The sequence below is a fragment of the Talpa europaea genome, assembly GCF_964194135.1.
Source record: "Talpa europaea genome assembly, chromosome: 13".
Classification (NCBI taxonomy): Eukaryota; Metazoa; Chordata; class Mammalia; order Eulipotyphla; family Talpidae; genus Talpa; species Talpa europaea.
In genome coordinates this window covers 52,418,422-52,437,523 of record NC_140080.1, presented here as the reverse complement: position 1 = coordinate 52,437,523, position 19,102 = coordinate 52,418,422, and the positions used below count along the sequence as shown (strand labels likewise).

At 38.7% G+C, this 19,102-nt stretch overlaps 1 protein-coding gene across 5 annotated transcripts in view; it reads left to right on the top strand.

Annotated features, from left to right (window-relative positions):
• Positions 1 to 19,102, top strand: part of PTPRM (protein tyrosine phosphatase receptor type M) — a gene marked incomplete at its 3' end in the record, with an annotated part of 796,072 nt that overhangs the window by 416,221 nt on the left and 360,749 nt on the right. The gene's annotated exons all lie outside the window — the stretch shown is intronic.

Sequence of the window (19,102 nt, the reverse complement as noted above, 5' to 3'; positions counted from 1 at the left end):
GATCATTAAAGAATGAGCGAAGACAGTGTTCCCTGCCCCAGTGTTTGAATGCCTTGGTTCAAAGCTTAAGTAACTACTAATGTTGTTTCTTTGTATTTTCAGTGATTTAGGCTTTAATAATATGGTTGTTGACAGAGAGAAAAATAATAGATTGTTCTCTTTGACTTTATGTAGGTTTGAATGTGAATGCTGTTTTTGCTTTTCTCTGAAGCTTGGAGCTTGCTAGAAGAAAAGCGTTGTTGCTAGAAGCCCTGTCTCTTTCCTGCTTAACTCGGTGGAAGGGAACACGTGCTTGGACATTCACCCTGATGTCACCCTTCTGTGTGGTTGTGTACATACTTATTATTACTCAGCAGGCACTGGCGCTATGAAAAGACACAAAAGCTAAATCCTTCCCACTCATAGTTTAGAGTCTAGAAGAAACTCAAATAGTAAAATTTAAATGCTTAGTAAGAAAGAGGATTAAATCCAGCGGCTGAGTGAGCACATGGGTTTGGGCACAGCCGGACAGAGGAGGCAGGTAGACAAGCAAGGGCCACAGGAGAAGCCCTCCCAGAGGGTCTGGAACTTAGGCTGAACTTTCAAAAACATGCACTACTTGGAAAGGGGTTGCGGAGACATGGGAAGAGGGGAAGTAAGGACAGTTTCAACAAGGGAGCGTATAGGTTAGCCTTCCTCATTTATATTGATCTTGTGTGCTGGGTGCAATTCCATGGTGAGGTAGAGTATTATGCTTAGCACATAAGGTGTCCAATAAATACTATCTATTGTTCTGAAGGATTATGTTTAAAAAATGAGCAATGCAAGACAATGAATAAAGCATTATATTTCATTGAGTTCTATTTATTTTTTTAAATCCTGAAACCTAAAAAAAAAAAAAAAAAACAATTTCCTACTCTAGTTAGGATCCTGGTTTTTGCCATTGAATAACTAAGGAACTAAGTAAATCACCTTTTTAAAAGATCTAATTTTACTGATTTACCATTTATTTATAAACTATACAGTCTTAGTGGTACAGCATAAATCATTTTTGCTTTAAGTCTCACTTTTCTTCCATGGCTGTCCCTTCCACTTTGAAATATAGCAATTTTATTTTGCTATAATTAATGAAGGAAACTAGGATTGGAAAAAAATAGAGTTAAAACTATTTTGCCAATTTTTTGCTCATTTGTACTTTTTCATATAAACTCTAATACCTACTTGAATGAAAACTCACTTTACATTCCCAAAAATAATAAAATGCTAAATTATTTGGGAATTAAATTTCAAGAACAGGTACACAGTTAGGCATTTAATTCATGTAAATATCTGTTCTATCCTGAAATAAAGTAGGAAGTCAGAGAATGTCAATTTTTAGAAGTGTTTTCTGGCAGATGTGATGGCATTTTTCCAGAGACAGGAAGAAGCTCTAGACGAAATAACTTTTTGGGATCATTTCATTATTTATAAGATAATTTGATTCCTACTGTTCTACTTTTTCTTGATGTCAATATCAAATTAATTTTCCTAAAATTTGGGTCAAGTAATTTACCTGCTTGAAAGCCTTCAGTGACTTTCAGCCTTCAGTAACTTTTGTCTCACAGATTATGTACAGAAGTATCAGTCTTCTGTCTGGGTTCACCTTTTCAGTGTTTCGTCCTTCTAGTTTCCTTTATAAAATTTCAGTTCCTGCTAGTGTGATTAATTCACAGACCTCAAAAATGTCCTGTTTGTTTTTTTTTTCCCATAACATTCAACAAGAACCTCAAGAACAAAGTTTAAGGTAAAGTGTTTCTCCATAACAATAACTAACATTAAGGTTAAACATTGTTTTTTAAAGGGACACCTCCTTTACCTTTTAAAGAAGAAATATGTACTTTTAGTGCTTGTCTTGAAATTATTTATAGTAAATGACTAAATTACATGCATGGAATAGATACACAATAAAATGTTTTCTTGTACAACTTCCCTTCTCACATTTTAGCCCTCCCTTCCTTAGAGAAGAAAAGCAGGATTTGTTGTTGCTGTGGTTTCCTTTTCTGATTTTCGGGCAACTCTCTAATGGATCCGTCTGTGTGAATACGGTCTCCCAGGTGAGGAGACATGACCGAGAGGTAGAGTTAATCTGTTCTCACAGCATTCTAGTGAATTCTCACCTCTTTCAAAGTAACATTAGACCTCTGCTATTTTATTTTTTAGACGCAGTTTTCTTTATTGATTCCACACGACTCTGGGAAATAGTACATCTCCTTTGATTTCAAACTTAGGAATATTTTAGAAATGCTTTTGTTGCTGTTTCCTGAAACTTTAAAGCATATCCATTCCGTGGTAGATTGATGAGTTGTAGAGAATTTCGCTAGAACACTTCCTTCGCTTCTCCAAGGATGCCCCTCTGGCACACCGCTGATTTCTAATCATATCATTTCTTGTTCTTTGTGTGAGCACCTCTGTCATACTTGGAGATGCCCTCTCTTAAAGGGAATTGCAATTCGTTGAATGACAGGTATCTCAAATAATGTTTTGTGTGTTAATCACAGTGTGGCCAGTGGGAAATACACAAAGAACTTGACCACTCAAGGGTGACTGTTGGGTGCTTCCAGTGGCTCCTGGGGGGGCAGGTAAATTGAAGGAGTAGGAGTGGGAGCAAAAGGCCCTTCACCAGCCATAGCCCTTCTCTGTGAGGAATCTGTCTGAGAGAGAAGGAAGTCCGTGCTAGCCAATATGCTAGCTGGGTAAATACCATGTGTCCATGTCTTGGTAAGAATACCATTCCCAGAGTACTCATGTTTATTAAGGACTGGATCTATTTCAACAGCTTGGAAACCATCATAAAGCATTATGAAAATAGTATTAAGTAGGGCCTCCCCTAGTGGCGCAGCAGTTGAGCGCTGGGCTGCGAAGCCACCCACAGACTCGGCAGCGCTGGTTTGATCCCTGGCCACTGGCGAGGGTCCCACATGGCATGCAGACCTCTCCTGTCTCGCCCGCTGCTCCCCTCAGCAGTGTATTTCGTCGGTCTGCCTGTTCTGTTCCCCGCTCTAGCTCTGGTGAATTCTCTCACCCTCCCGCACTTCTGACTGTACCCAGTGCTCGTATAAATAAATAAATAAATCTCTAAAAAAGAAAAAAAAAAAAGAAAAAAGAAAACAGTATTAAGTAACAGCTTTCGGTTTGCAGCAACCAACATACCAGCCTTCCAATCTCTTTTACTTTAAAAAATATAGTCCTTTGAGGCACCTCCTTTTATCAGTCCCTTTAATAGAAAAACACCATTAGTTCAAATATAACAGATACTAGCTAAAATGGCCACATAATCATTTGAAGGAGAAAATCCATTTGGGCTTCTAGGCATCCCTGGTGGCCTCAGTCTCAGTGCTATCACTGCAAAGACCTGAGTTCAATCCCTGGCCAGGGAGCTATGGCATAGCAGACCCCTCCTGTCTCACCGGCTGCTCCCCTCAGCAGCGTATTTCAGTAAATCCTCCTGTTCTGCTCCCCACTCTACCTCTGGTAAATCCTCTTACACCTTATACCTCTGGCTTATACCCCAGCTCCTCTATACAAAAATAAATAAAATAAAAATATTTTTTTAAAAAATCAATTTGGGTTTCTTATGAGTTTTCCTATACTTTTGAAAATATCAAACTGTAGGAGTTATAGCACTCCACTTATAGAGATTACACTTCATAGCATTAAAAATTTGTCTTTGAAGAGAAAAGTGAAAATGCATGCTTAGGGACAGAGTTCTTTTATCCATTAGTGAAAATTATATCTAAACATGTCATACTGAAATCCAAGATTTCATCATAAACAACAAATTCACATTACAGTGGAAAAAAAAAAAGCATGTTTTTTAGTATCAGTCCCAGCTTTTCCTCATCTGTAACACAGGCAATATAAGAAGAATGAGATTTTTATTTTGATTTACATTTAATTAATTAAATTGTGAAAAAATTAGGAAACTCTTTTTCCTAAATTTTAGAATATAAGAAATTAATATTGGGCCAATTTTTGAAAAAAAATACTTATGAGCAGGAATCTAGATAATCTCTTTTTTCAAATATTATGCAAAAGTTAGCATTTAATATATATGTCGCTATATATGTATACATACACACAAACACAATTTTTAAAAACTGTGTGAAGCCTGTGATTTAGTTAGATTTGGAAATGAAGGAATCTTTAAGCTGGAAATTTTATTTTTTACTTTTCATTTTTAAGTTTTTTTTTTTTTAATTTTGAAAGAGGTGATATTCTCCTAGTGAATTGTTAAAAAGAGCACTTTTTCCCCCTTGAATAAAGCAAGCATTTGTATACCCACACAGTTAAGGAAAAAAAGAGCAAGTGTTACAAGATAATTAGAACTGTTAGGATAATTGCCTTTTATGGATACATTATGCTTCAGTTGTTTACTGCTAAATGAAATGTAAAAGTGTATATTAAACTAAAGAATAATGCACAAAATAGGTCTAAATATAAGGGAAATTGTGTCTTGTTTGAAAATTTGCAGATAGGTCTAAATTAAGAATAAATTATGTGAGAACACATATGTGTATGTACATACACATATATTTACACACACACACACACACACACAGGATACACTGAAACAAGTCTATACTTAATGTCAGCACTATGCATTGAAAAGCAAATGGGATTTATGCATTGTATTAGCTCTTCCTTTAAATTGCATTCCAGCAATGCATTGTTGTGAATCCAGTGCTGGTTGTCAGTTACAGAATTTATTTTTCATGCTCCAGTAGTTACCTGGTGCCTCAGAGAAAAAGGCTTTGCTCATCCCTACCCCTTACTTTAAATGTCTGGGAGTTCATCGGCAGAACACATTCTTGATAAGCTCACTGAATTTTAGAAATTGTCCTTTACAATGAATCTGTACTTGTTCATGTACCTTAGTGAGCCTACCATTGACTCAATCATAGCAGAAAGAGCACCCCATTTCTGCATGACAACAAATACAAGGGGTACATGTAACAATGACCCCAATCTCTGCCCTAACACAATAGCCTTCTCCAAAGAACAGGTATAAGCCAAAATGAAAAATAGTTGTTCGTTACAGTTCTGTAGTTATGATTTTTGTTTCATATTTTGTATGTATTTTTCTCTCCTCCTTTAAAACTGGTTATAGTTCATTTGAAATCTGAAACATCGCATAAATTAAGCAAAGGGGATGTCCCTAACCCATTGAATAACTCCTTGGGATTTGAATCTCTGGCCATCCAACCACTGTAATTGACAACTTAGTTTATTTCAATAGAGCTTACTTGACTAAGTATGATAGCTCTAAAATTAACGTAGAGCAAAACCTTTTCATAGGATCTGTGACGAGAATCTTTAAGTATGTAATTGTCAGAAAAAGAAATGCTCTTGGGCCTCCCCGGGTGGCCAGCAGTTGAGCTCTGGGCTGCAAAGCTGCCCGCAGCCTCTGCAGCACTGGCTCGATCCCCGGCCACCGGCGAGGGTCCCACATGGCACAGCAGACCTCTCCTGCTGTGCCCTCTGCTCCCCTCAGCAGTGTACTTAGGTCAGTCTGCCTGTTCTGCTCCCCACTCTGGCTCTGGTGAATTCTCTTACCCTCCCACGCTTCTGACCATACCCTGTGCTTGTATAAATAAATAATCTTAAAAAAAAAAAAAGTTCTTAAGCTTAGAAAGAGGATTATTTCAAATTATTTTCAAGGTAAGTGTAAAATTGAGCATTTATTGTTTTTAAGCATTTTAAATTAAAATTATAATGAAGGCAGTCTGGCAAGACGGTGGCAGAGTGAAGACTCAGGCCTAGTCTCCTCCAAATACTCACAACTAAATTGCAGTCGAACAAAGCCAGACCCCTGAGGGAAAAGTGAATGACCCCAGCACACACTAGGAACAATGGTCTGGCAGAGAGGGTAGGAAAAACATTAAGTGAACTCTGTTTATAGTGATACTGGGACTGTACAGCACAAAAGAGGGAGGGGCAGCTGCCGTATAGCACCACCTGCAGCTGTGAATGGGGCCCATGTCAATGTCTGGAACTCCTGAGACTTAGTACTGCCCTGGATAAGAGGTGCATTCCAGGAGAGCAACAGGGACAAGAGTGCAAGTTGGGCCTCCCTGGTGGCGCAAGGGGTTAAGCACCGCACTATGAAGCAATCTGAAGCCTCTGCAGCAGGGGTTCCAATCCCAGCCAACCAGGGAGCAACCCACATGGTGCAGCGGACCTCTCCTGTCTCGCATGCTGCTCCTCTCAGTAGTGTATTTCATTCAGTCTGCCTGTTCTGGTCCCCACTCTCTCTGGTGGATCCTCTCTCCCCCTACATCTCTGGCCTGTACCCCAGCTCTTGTATAAATAAATAAATAAGTCTTAAAAAAAATAAGTCTTAAAAAAGTCTTAAAATAAGTCAAAAAAAAAAAAGAGTGCAGAGCAAGGATTACTGACTTGAGTCCGAGGATCTCAATATAGAACAGCTGGAGCCGGAATCCACAGGGAGAGAGAGATCAGATCACCTTTGTCTTCTCATAGAAGAGACAGTCACTGGATGTTGAGACTGAGATAGTCAAAACACCTGCCACCTTCCATCCCAGGCCTAAAACCAGAACAAAGGATGCTCTAATTAGCTATAGCTAAAGCATCTATTAATAACAGGCATGGACACCCCAGAATAAGACTGTGGTGGGGGCCGCCCTTGTGGCGCAAGGGGTTAAGCACAGCATTAAGAAGCTATTCTCAGCCTCTGCAGCACTAGTTCGATCCAGGCCGACCAGGGAGCTGCCCACATGGCACAGCAGACCTCTCCAGCCTCACCCACTGCTCCCCTCATCAGTGTATTTTAGCCAGTATGCCTGTTCTGTTCCCCACTCTGTCTCTGATGAATCTTCTCACCCCCCAAACCTCTGGCCTATACCCTAGTTGTTGTATGCATAAATAAATACATCTTAAAACAAAAAAGACTGTGCTAGAAAACAACTCCCAGCCCATGATACCAAATCAACTAGTCTGTGTCCAGTGCTGCATCTAGGGCTCAAAAATAACCTTGAGTGGAAGCAGACACAAGACGATAAGGTAAACTAAAACTGAGAAGCTGACCTATATTTCAGAGCATGTTCTTTTTAAACATATTTTAAATTGAGATAGGTCAAATGTTACCATGTAGTCTTACAGCCATTATTTCTAGTATTTTACACAGTACATAATATTTTATACTTAAATAAATATACACAAGTGTGATCCATTACAGTTGTAGAGTGAAACACAATTTGCAAAGTGCATTTCCAGTTATCCTTTTAAGGTGGAAAAACATCTTCCCAGAAACAGGTGTCACTATTCCACCTTATAGTGAGTTGACTGAGTTGAGTCCCATCACCTGTAAAAGGGCACTGGCACTCTAGACCCAAGAATTTCATAGCCCAAGCGATCTCAGTATATTTCCCAAACATTCATGGCCAACCTAGTTGAGAACTAAATAAGGTAATATTTTAAGGGAAGCACAGAGATAAAACAGAGTTAGGCTCCACCTCTCAAAGAGCACACAGCCTTAGGCAGTGGAGGAAAACAAGCTACCAAGGAGCGAGTAGAAATGCTTGCTTAGTAGATACACTACTAACATGTTAGATGACCCAAGACTAGCCAGTGTTCAAGCCCACAGTACACCAGTAAAGGGGACCTGGGGCTGTAGTCTTTTTGTCAAGTATTAAAGGATAACTAAGGTTGTTCCTGATAAAGAAAAGAATTTGGAGAGTATTGCTGGATGGAGGAATGGCATTCCTGGAGACAGAGGAGTTAACATTCTTACTATTTTTAAAGTTTAAATATCTGGATGAATCTATTATGTGAATGAATGTGTCCTATCTTAAGAGCTTACAACTTGACCTTGATGATGTGTGCTGAATTATTTGTTTATTTATTTATTTTTTGCTAAGGGACTACATTAAAGATAACTTTTGGTCATGTTCAACTAAAATAGAAACCTGATTGTTTATAATATTAGTGTAGGGTAAGGAAAAATGTCAGGCTTTTCTGCCCTCCCGCCATCAGGATAGATGATGGATCCTTGCGGTCCTGAATGCATGCCTGATGGCGGGCACCTGGAGTAGGGTGTGGGCATAGGTAGATGAGATACACTTGGGCTAAGACGGTGCTTTTAAGGGTGGCGTCACGGGGATGCCAGTAGAAGCTAAAAGAGAAGTTGAGAAAGAAGCAGCAGAAGCCGAAGAGAAGCCAAGAGAGAAGCAAAGAAGCAGAAGCAGAGAACGCCAGAGAGCCCAGAGAGAGTGCGGATTTGTGGGGGGCTGGGAGGACTGCCAGCTTCCCGGCCCCCCAGCACCCATGTACCTGGTAATCCCAATAAAAGCCTGCAAAACCACTGAGGACTCTGATTCCTCCTTTACCCGGTCTGGTGGATCCCAGAAAACCTGCACTGTGTCATTCCTGCCCTTACAATTAGGAATTATTGGGAAACCTGTAGGAACCATTTAAAGTGGTAAATTTTGAATTTCTGCATTTGGGAAAGGAAGAAATAGCATTATGAACCTAGTTTGAGCCAAGATATAAGTTGTTTTAGGGTCATTTGTTATGTTCCCCTCATCGTCACAGAGCATTAAACTTATCCTGAGGGCAGAAGTAGGCATCTGCTCTTGATGAATGGGGAGGGAAACATTTCTCAGAATGACATCATCCTTTTCGAGAATCCTTTAAGGAAAAGAAAAACAATCCTCAGCATTAGGGGATCGATTCCTTAAAGAAAGAAAGAAAATACTCAAGTGTAAATTGATGGATAAATTCATTTTCCTTTTCATGTAAAATTATCATGACATGCTAAAAATAATTTATGTAATTATAGAAGGAAATTGAATTTTCCTTCAACCTTTATAAGTAAATGTGTGGTCTTAAAATTGAATATATCCTGAATAATATGCTAGAAACTGAATGATGATTCAGAATAGTATCGTTGGCATTTGGTTTCATTAAAGATTAATAGTAGTATAGCCTTGTATATTTTACCATATCACAAAAAGTGAGATTTACTGGCCAGGGCTCTGGATTATGTATTAGGTGGCAAGACTTCTAGTCCAAACTGCCACTCACTTGCTGATTTTCCCGCTCACCAATGTTCACTTTAATTTTCTCATCCATAACAACAATAGTAATAACATCCTAAACCTATATATACAGATAAATGGTAATAATTAAAATGGTAATATCTATGACAGGCACTGGACTTCTTGGAAAAATACTGAAGAAAAACACAACAGAAAGATTCCAAAAAGTATATCATCAGTTCTCTTCATTCTTCATAGGAGAAACACAATTAAACTCTACAGAGTAACTCCCACTTGCAAAGATGGGTTTAAGAAGGAGAAAAACAGTGAAAGGGAAAGTGGACTGACTTTGGAATGAATTTGTCACTCATTTTTTGTGTGACAAATTCAGGGCAAGTTAATTTGGTTAGTCTGTTTCATCTATAGTTACAGATATCATGCACAATTTGTACTTGTGAGAATTGAATAAATTAATTCATTATAATGTTTATTGGTATTCACCAAAGAAATTCTACCTAAATTCCTCTTTAGTTTTGACTTGTGGAAATATACATAAAAAGCATTATTATCCTATATGAGTGACAAAATGGTATAGTAAGCCATAGAATGTTTTGATCATATCTCCAATTATGTTTAATAGTATTGCCATCTCCCTCATTCTTATTCAATATTTGTAAGCAATGCAACAGTGTAAACGAAGACATCTTTTATTCCTTTTTCTTATTCCATATTGACTGTCTCGGAGTTAAATGAAGAGGATTAGAAATTGTTTTACCTTTGTAAAACAGACCTGAAGTTCATTACTTATCTATGTGTTGCTATATAATTATTAAAATTATTAGATTATGTTCTAAATGTACAGCTGTTGATATTGTTCTTATGAGTTAAATCACTGCAATTCAGGTAACTGAGGAAAACATCTTCCTGAGAAATATGATTATTATTTAATAAAGGACATACTGTTACTTTTTCACAATCATTGATAGTAACAAGAACTGATACCTTAAAAATTCATACAAGAAGACTTGATGACAAGTTTTAGCATATGTGAGTCATTTATAATTAATTGATGACATTAATCTTCACTAGTTCTTTTTGTTGAAATATCTGTGATTAAAAGGTATCTGGAGTATCTGCATACTCTCCATGTGATAAAACTAACCCTATCCCATTCTATTTTTTATGCATTCAACAAAGTCATCCCACCCCTTGTACAAATAACTCTTCATTATAATTTGAATCACATTAGTGGTATTCTCATTGTTTGTATGTTTACATGTCTTTATGGCATGAAAAAAGAAAGATAATCAAGGCACTATCTTTTCAGTATTGCTGTGAACCATGCATTTGATGGAAGATTAATGCACATCATCAAAACGTTTTTCCTGGTCCTTTGAATAGCCAAACGTTGATGAGAAGGAAATCTAAGACTTACGCAATATTTCAGATTATATTTTTTTGTGTGTGTTTTGCATGTTCTTTATTTAAAGAAGCATTGACTGCTTTGATTATTTTAAGTGTATTTGCATAGGTCAACCAGTTCATTACCTTCCTACCTATCCCATTATTTTGTCCACTCCCCCACCCCAATCTTTTGTAGTGTTCTTATAGAACAGTGTTGTATTTAGAGTCTACAAGTTCCTTTCCTCGAGGCTAATAATGGCACTCAAGGCAGCAGTCTAGCATTGCTAGCAATGACCAGCTGATAACAGATTGGAATTGTCACTCTTATCCCAGGAGCTGGGTGACCATGTATATTTTTTAAATGACATTTTAACAAGGTGAACATACTTTTGAAAAGATTTATAGATCCTATGAGAATTTTCAAAAAATGTGTTAGTATATGAGCATTCTTTATGCTACAGAGGGTTTTGCCTATCTTTGCTTAATCAGCTGAATCACTTCTTAGTCTCTGAGTACTTGGTGCATTTACAGCCCCATTATAGTATATTTATATTGTGCTGCACACTTTTCTTTAAGGATTTTTCTTCTACTTTTGTTGGATGGGTTTGTTCATTGGGGATATTGAAAGAAAAAAGATGATAATCACCCAACACAGTAAACACATTTGGCACATTGTTTCTGTGCAGCAAATGAGTGCAGAATCTGAATGTGCTTAACAAAGTACCATTTGGAATAGTTCTGTATAGGACTGTGAATTTTGTGTGTGTGTGTGTGTGTGAACACCGAAGCTTCCCCGGGCACAGTTCCAGGGGCATTCTGTGAGCCTTTTGTTTCTACTGCAGAAATGGGATGTGGTTGTAATGAGATAAATTCTGATAATAAATGTGTAGGGATCCTGGCCAGAAACACCTGTCAGAAGGACTTGAAGAAAGTGATGAGAATCTGGCCAACTTCTGAATAGCAACATCCAGTGACTATCCTGCTGCGTGCTATGTTGGAAAATGGTATTGTGCAATAAAAAAATACTTTCTGTACATGGTGACAACTAAGTATCTCTGACGTAGGCCTGACTTGGATGTGAGGTGACTGCTTCAAGCTGTCTGACAGGACCTGTATTGTACTAGATAAACTTCTTTGCTCCCAAGTAACAGAAATTAAGCAGTAAGTGTTAAACATAAGAGACACAAATGATAATAATTCAGGCATGACTCATAGGGAGGACTGACCCAAGACCCTGTAACTCTCTTTTATGGTCCACTCTCTCTTCCCTACCCCACTCCCTTTCTCTCCTTCTTCCTTTTTCTCTCTCTAAGTGTTGTCATCTCCTGACATGTAGGTCCCATGGATAATTAAAAGGCTCCCAAATAGTACCCTCAGAGATAGGGAAAACGTTTAGATAAAATCACCTCTGAGACTTACTTTTATGGATGAGTGAACCAGTTAGAAGACTAATTGTCAATGTGACAAAAACCCCTAAAGCTGTCCCCATATGGGTAAAAGCTTGGTACTGAGCTACTGCAGGTATGTAATGTGGGCAAAGCATAAATCTTTGGAAGAATTTTCTCCCTTTTTTTAAAGATTTATTTACTTATGCATACAAGAATTGGGGCACAAGCCAGAGATGCGGGGGGTGAGAGGATTCACCAGAGACAGAGTGGGGAACAGAACAGGCAGACTGACCGAAGTACACTGCTGAGGGGAGCAACGGGTGAGACAGGCTCTCCTGATTGTGCCATGTGGGTTAGCTCCCAGGCTGGGGATCGAACTCGTGCTGCAGAGGCTGCGGATTGCTTCATAGTGCTGCATCTTAATCCCTTGTGCCACCAGGGAGGCCCTGGAAGCACTTTCTAATTGTCTTCTTTTTCTCCTAATCTTTGTTCATCATTCTCCACACATAATCTTTATCAACTTTCACAGTTCATGGCACATCTCTCTTGAATCTGAATCTTTTTTTTTTTTTTAAGATTTATTTATTTATACAAGAACCTGGGTACAGGCCAGATGCACGGGAGGGTGAGAGGATTCACCAGACACAGAGCAGGGAACAGAATAGGCAAACTGACGAAATACACCACTGAGGGGAGCAGCGAGTGTGACAGGAAAGGTCTGCCGTGCTATGTGAGACCCTCGCTGGCCGGCCTGGATGGAACCGGCACTGCAGAGCTGTGGACAGCTTCACAGCGTTGCCTTCAACCGCCTGCGCCACCAGGGGAGGCCCTGGTGTTCATGCCTTATGACATTAGTGATGCTTAGGTGGGTCCTAATTATACTTTTGTTTATCTGGCATCCATCTCCAAGGCCTCCTCATTCTTTCCCTCTGTAAAAATATGTTATAGCTTTCTGCTATGAGTAACTTCAAATTTCATAATATATAAGAAATCACACTGTCACTCATGTAAAGATGTTTAAGTACCTAAAGTTTATTAGCTATTGTATAAGTGCTATGGATGTAACATGTTTGACAAACATGTGAAATAGAAACTTGACAAGCTTCTGAGGGAATGAGAGAGAACAGAAATCAAAATTTTCTAATGACATGTCAGCCCGGGAATATCAGATATCATCAATATGATAAAGTGTCACCTTCTTATTTAGAGTTATCTAGTAGTTTACAAAGTCTTCACATTAGACAGAGAGACAGAATATGGAAGTCTAGAGCAGAAAAGTTGGGTCTGCTGTATTGGAGGTACAGGAAGAACAAGGGTCAAGGGATTGTTCAATGACAGGGAGAGTTGTCCATGATCTCATGATGAGCCAGGTCACCCCAAATGGGGCGAGAAAGAAGGTTAAGAAAGGAAAGAAAAGGTATAGTAGTCTCAATAAACTAAAGAAAGTGATGATTCTATCAAGTTTGAATTTGGAGGAAACACTAATTTAGGGTAATATTAAAGTACTTATATGTTCTCAATGACATTGCTTGCTGAAGTTATGTTAAAAGATCTATAGTATATTTTCACTAGTTTCAAAACAGACCATAATTATTATCTCATTTTCCATGTTTAACTTAGGACAAAATAGTTGCAGTTTTTAAGTCAAGTTGGCATATGTAAATTAGCATTCATAACTTCACCAAAGGATTATATCCCTAAACCTACTGAATTTGCCTTTTATAAATCATTGCAATTAATACATAAATAAATTGTTTCAGATCAATTTGGTGTTTTTCTCAGAACTGCACTAAGTGATGTGTGGGAAGTTTTAGGAAACTATATGAAAATAGTTCAGAGGAGTGAGGTCATCAAGATGGCAACTTAAGTAGTTACTGATTTCAGTCCTCTCACAAGGCAACCAACCATTGTGAGAATTCCAGAATGCAGGAGTGAGACTGAACAGCCCCCACACACAACAGAGACCGGAAAGGACCAACTAAAAGGGTGAGAGGAACAGCAGCACTTTGAAAGCATTGCCCTCCTATAGGCGAGCATCGGGCTACACTGAGAGGGACAACCTGTGCCTGTGGTTCCTGCAGTGAGCAAAAGGCAAGCCAAGTTTGACATCCAAATCCATCGGCACTAAGGACATCTCTTGGGAGGCCCTCTAGGATCTCTCCTTATGATCATCACTGGTGGAATTTTCAGGGCTAATCTACTGGGGATCAAATAGAGATGGAGAGAAAGGTAGGACTTAGAGCAAACAGCATTCAAATCTTGGTGGACAGTGTTTCTGCTTGCAGTGCCACCCAAACAGAGATGCCAGTCATTAGCTGTGTCTAATTGAAAAGCTGAGCCAGTGGCACAACCTAATCACAGAGCTCATTGGCAGTTCTGCCTAATTTGAATTTCCTGTCAGGGAGCCATGCTAACTATGGAGTTGTCCTAGGCAGGAGAGCAAATTTGCAGGCTCTTCCATAGCATAGTCTCTGACCTCAATAAATAAGAAGTCTGGATAGTTAAACAGAGCAGCCAAGAGTATCAGCCTACAACCCTGTTCAGCAATAGAAGCATATAATACCTGCTCAATTGCTGAACACAGATGTGGCAATGCTTGTCCAGGGATCCTGTCCAATAATGGAATATACTCTTCCTATGTACGTTGTTGAGTATACACTCAATCAGTGAGCCAGAGAGCATCCCACACTAACCATGTAGTGCAGTTTACAATGGCATACCACTACTGTGTATAGCTGAAGGACCCTCTTGGCCATAGAGTTCAGACAGCAACCTTGTCCAACATCAGAGAACAGTCAATGACCTATTCATTGGCACAGCTCAGTCTGCTTCCCCTGAAGGGGGATAGCCTATTGCCCTGAATTAACCACCCTACGCAGTTCGAGACCCCTTTCAACCTCTGAACACAACCTTCAGTCATGCCTGAACAGAGATTCCAGCCAACAGTACCATCTATTCAGGTAGCACAAAGATCCTGAAACCCTACCTTACTGCCTTACCAGAAACAGTTGCACAGCAAAAACCTACAGCTATAACCAATTCTGGAATGCAACCAGTGGCACTACCTTGCCAGATAATATAACCTGCAATACCATGCAGAGGCGATTGTCAAACTTACCTAGTGATCCCACTTGACTAGAGAGCCCACTAAGTGATCGTGTTTAAGCAGAGCTCAGTCAGCGGATCCACTCCACCTGTAGGCCCTAGCCAATCAGTCATCTACAAACAGACAGAGATTACAGTGCCACCCAAACAGAGGCCTCATCAAACAGAGATTGCAATCTCTACAGACACTATAGCTGATATCTCAAGTACCCTAAGCTGACCTGACTGATGAGACTTTCTTTCCTTGTTGAAGTGCACTTGTAATATCTGGAAAAGGAGACTATTTACTCACATACTCAGATATTACATCCAGATAGAAGGATCATAAAGAACCAAGTAAACATGACACCACCAAAGGAAACTAATAAAACTCTTATAGCTGACCCTAAAGGAATAGAGACCTATGAACTATCTAAAGAAGTCATCATGATCATCTTTAAAAAGCTCAGTGAACTGGGCCTCCCCTGGTGGTGTAGTAGTTAAGCGCTGGGCTGCGAAGCTGCCCGCAGACTCTGCAGTGCCGGATCGACCCCTGGCCCCCAGCGAAGGTCCCACATGGTGCAACAGACCTCTCCTGCTGCAGCCTCTGCTCCCCTCACCAGTGTAGTCCAGTCCTTCTGCCTGTTCTGCTCCCCGCTCTGGCTCTGGTGAATTCTCTCACCCTCCCGCGCTTCTGACTCTACCCAGTGCTTGTATAAATAAATAAATAAATCTTAAAAAAAAAGAATGCTCATAATATTTCACTATAATAATAAAACTTTAAAAAACAAAAGCTCAGTGAACTACAAAAACTCAATAGTCAATGAAATGAGTTTAGGAGAAAAGAAATCATTATTTAAGAGAGAGATTAAGCATAAAAATAACTCCAATCAGGAGTCTAGTAAGATGGTGTTGCAGTGAAAATGCTGAGCTAGCCTCCTCTACATATATTCACAACAAATTACAACAAAGCAAAGTCTAAAATTCCTGGAAGATAAATAGACCATTATCATATACATAAGAGCAGGGTGTGAAAAAAGGATAGGAAAAACTAATTGAACTGTGTTTGGAGTGACACCTGGGCAGTATAGCCCATGAGAGGGAGAGGTGCCTGTTGTAGGGAGCACATCTGTTCTTACTAACTTAAGAGCACAAGCCCATATTGGGGGCTTTAAAAAAAACAGGCACTATACTGGAGAAGAGAATGCACAGAGTTGGATGCCATCCAGAGCGTGTACCACTAGAGAACGATGGCATTAATGGTAAAAATGATTGTTGCTTGGAGCCTGAGGCTCCTAAACTACAACAGTTGGAGCCCAAACTGGCAGAGAGAGCCAGATCAAATCACTGGTGTTTCCTCATAAAAGAAGCTAATAAACTATAGCCTGAGGCTTGATGTGTCAAACAATTACCTTAACGCCATCCAGGGCCAAAACCCAGAAAACTAAATGCTATCACTAAGTAGAGCTTAACCACTTACTTGGTTAAGCTTAATAATAGGAGAACATACCTTAATAATAGGAGAACATACCCTAGAATTAGACTCTGTATTCAAAAAGCAAAAAGAAAAATTACAAGCACTATATCTAATGTTCAACCACAGCTTGGAAGTCCAGGCTGGTGGTAGACTATAAGACACATTTTTGTTCAAGGAGTTGGCCTAGGGCTCGAGGTCACCATGGATCCTCATTACACAACCCAGCTATCCACAGCAGCATAGGAAACTTGAATCCGTGATGCTTACTGGAAACTGTCTTTCAGTGACCTACTGCCCTTGCTCCTGCCTATCTACTTTCCCTTACTGGCACCAGTGTCCCAGATTTCCAGACAGATGAAAAGCCATTGGTCTGTGAAATTATAGCTACCTAAAGATACTGGGTAAAATAACCTAGAATTATACCCAGCTTCTTGTCAACTGATGTAAAACCAATTTATGGGCCTCCCCTGGTGGCGCAGCGGTTGAGCGCTGGGTTGCAAAGCTGCTCGCAGCCTCTGCAGCGCCGGTTCGATCCCCGACCAGTGGGCGAGGCTCCCACATGGCGCGCAGACCTCTCCTGCCGCCCGCTGCTCCCCTCAGCAGTGTGTTTCATCAGTCTGCCTGTTCTGTTCCCCGCTTTGGCTATGGTGAATTCTCTCACCCTCCCGCGCTTCTGACTGTACCCAGTGCTTGTATAAATAAATAAATAAATCTTTAAAAAAAAAACAATTTATTAAGATGAGAAATGTTTCGTTCCATTACAACCAATGAAATCTAAAAAGGAAGAGATAGAAGAACATACCACAAACACTTGATCAAAACCTGAGATAAGTGGCACTCTAGCAGAACTCTGGAATATGCCTGAAGAGGACTTGAAGGTAATAGTTATAGCCATGCTTCAATTGAGAAAATCAATGGATAATGTAAGACAGGAATGCAATACTGAGAAAATATGACATACTGCAACTAAATTGAACTAAAAATGTAACTGAATTAAGAATTATACTATAGAAGGTCTCAAGAGTAAATAAAATCAAGTAATGGATAGGTTAGTGAACCTGAAAGCACAATGGCAGAGAACATACAAATGGGACACCAAAGAGAAAAAAATAAAAAAAATAATTGAAAGCAATATAAGAGCTCCTTGGAATAACTTAAAAAGAAGCAACATTCAAAACCTGGTAGTTCTAGAAGGCTAGATATAGAAAGGCATCAAAACTTTATTAGAAGAAATATTTGCTGAGAATCATTTCAATCTGGGAAAGTGAACCAGACAACCTGATGGAAGAAACCCAAAAAGTTCCAACCAAAATACCATAATGTCAAAATTTAGGACATATCTAACTGTTGGAAACCAGTTATAAAGACAAAATATTAAAAGCATGAAGAGATAGAAGGGTAACCTGTAAGGAAACAACTCCTATTAGACTGTCAATGGAGTTTTCAGAGGAAACCTTAAAGGCAAGAATAGAATGGCAGGAGCTCTTTAAAGTATTCAAAGAAAAAGACTTCCATCCTAGAATAATTTATCCTGAAAATTACCATTCAAGACAGAAGGAAAGTTACTAGTTCAGAGAAAAGCACAAATTAAAAGAACATATCAACACTGGACATAAAAGAAGTACTAAAGGAGCTATTACAAACCAGCAATAACAATAAAAAGGAAGACAAAGACAGAGGTAGCAGACACCTAATTTATACAATGTGGAGAAGGAGGAAAGTAAAAATGTAACTTACCAGAATGAGTCTGAGACTGAACTATACTATCCAACAGGTCATAAAAGTAGTCCATATACAAACCTTAACAGAACATTCAGACAAAAATCAACTGAAGACAATGGAAGTGAAACCTAAAACCAACATTAGGGGATGATGTCAAAAGATATGAACTAAACTGATAAAGCAAAATGACCATAAATACTTTTGCTGCAATAATCACCTAAAATATAATTGGCTTGAATTCACCTATTGGATGGTATGTACAGTCAGAATAACATAGCCACCAAGAGAAAAGCTTGAAGGGGAAACAGATGGTATCTTCTTTTTCCATTTGCTTAGACATATCCAAGTTCTCAAATCTTTTACTGATACTTAATGTTTATTAGAATGGTAATCAGAAAGTGCAATAATACTTGTGAATCTTGAAAAGTGATGTAATAATTTTTGTAGCAAAAAAAGAATTAAGCTCCTAAATCATGCAGAATTAAGAGTCTCAAAAGAAGTAAAGGGAATAATATATAATAGTAGTTATATTTACTTATTTCCATGCTAACTTTTTCATAGAGTATTATTTAGTTATTAAATCTCTAAATGTTTGTATACTTAAAACATATTATTTAAAAATATTACTTTTATGTTCATTGCTAAGTGTCTTATATAAGGCAGTAACTTCTGAGCCTGGTGGCATGTTCAGAATAAAAATACCCCTGCTAAATATTTTTAATATAGATATCAAATATCATTTCATCCAGCAGTACCATTGCTAGCTGTTTACCCAAGTATGAAAATATCTATGCAGTTCTATATTCATAGCAGCATTATTCACAGTAACCAAGTCATGAAAGTAGTCTGAATGATCACTGACTGATGACTGGCTAAAAAAATAAATTGTGACATATATATATATATATATTCCATATAATATTACTCAGCTATTTAAAAAGATGAAATAGTGCTTTGTGGGACAAAATGGATGGATCTTGAAGTGATTATGCTAAGTGAAAGAAGTCAGAAAA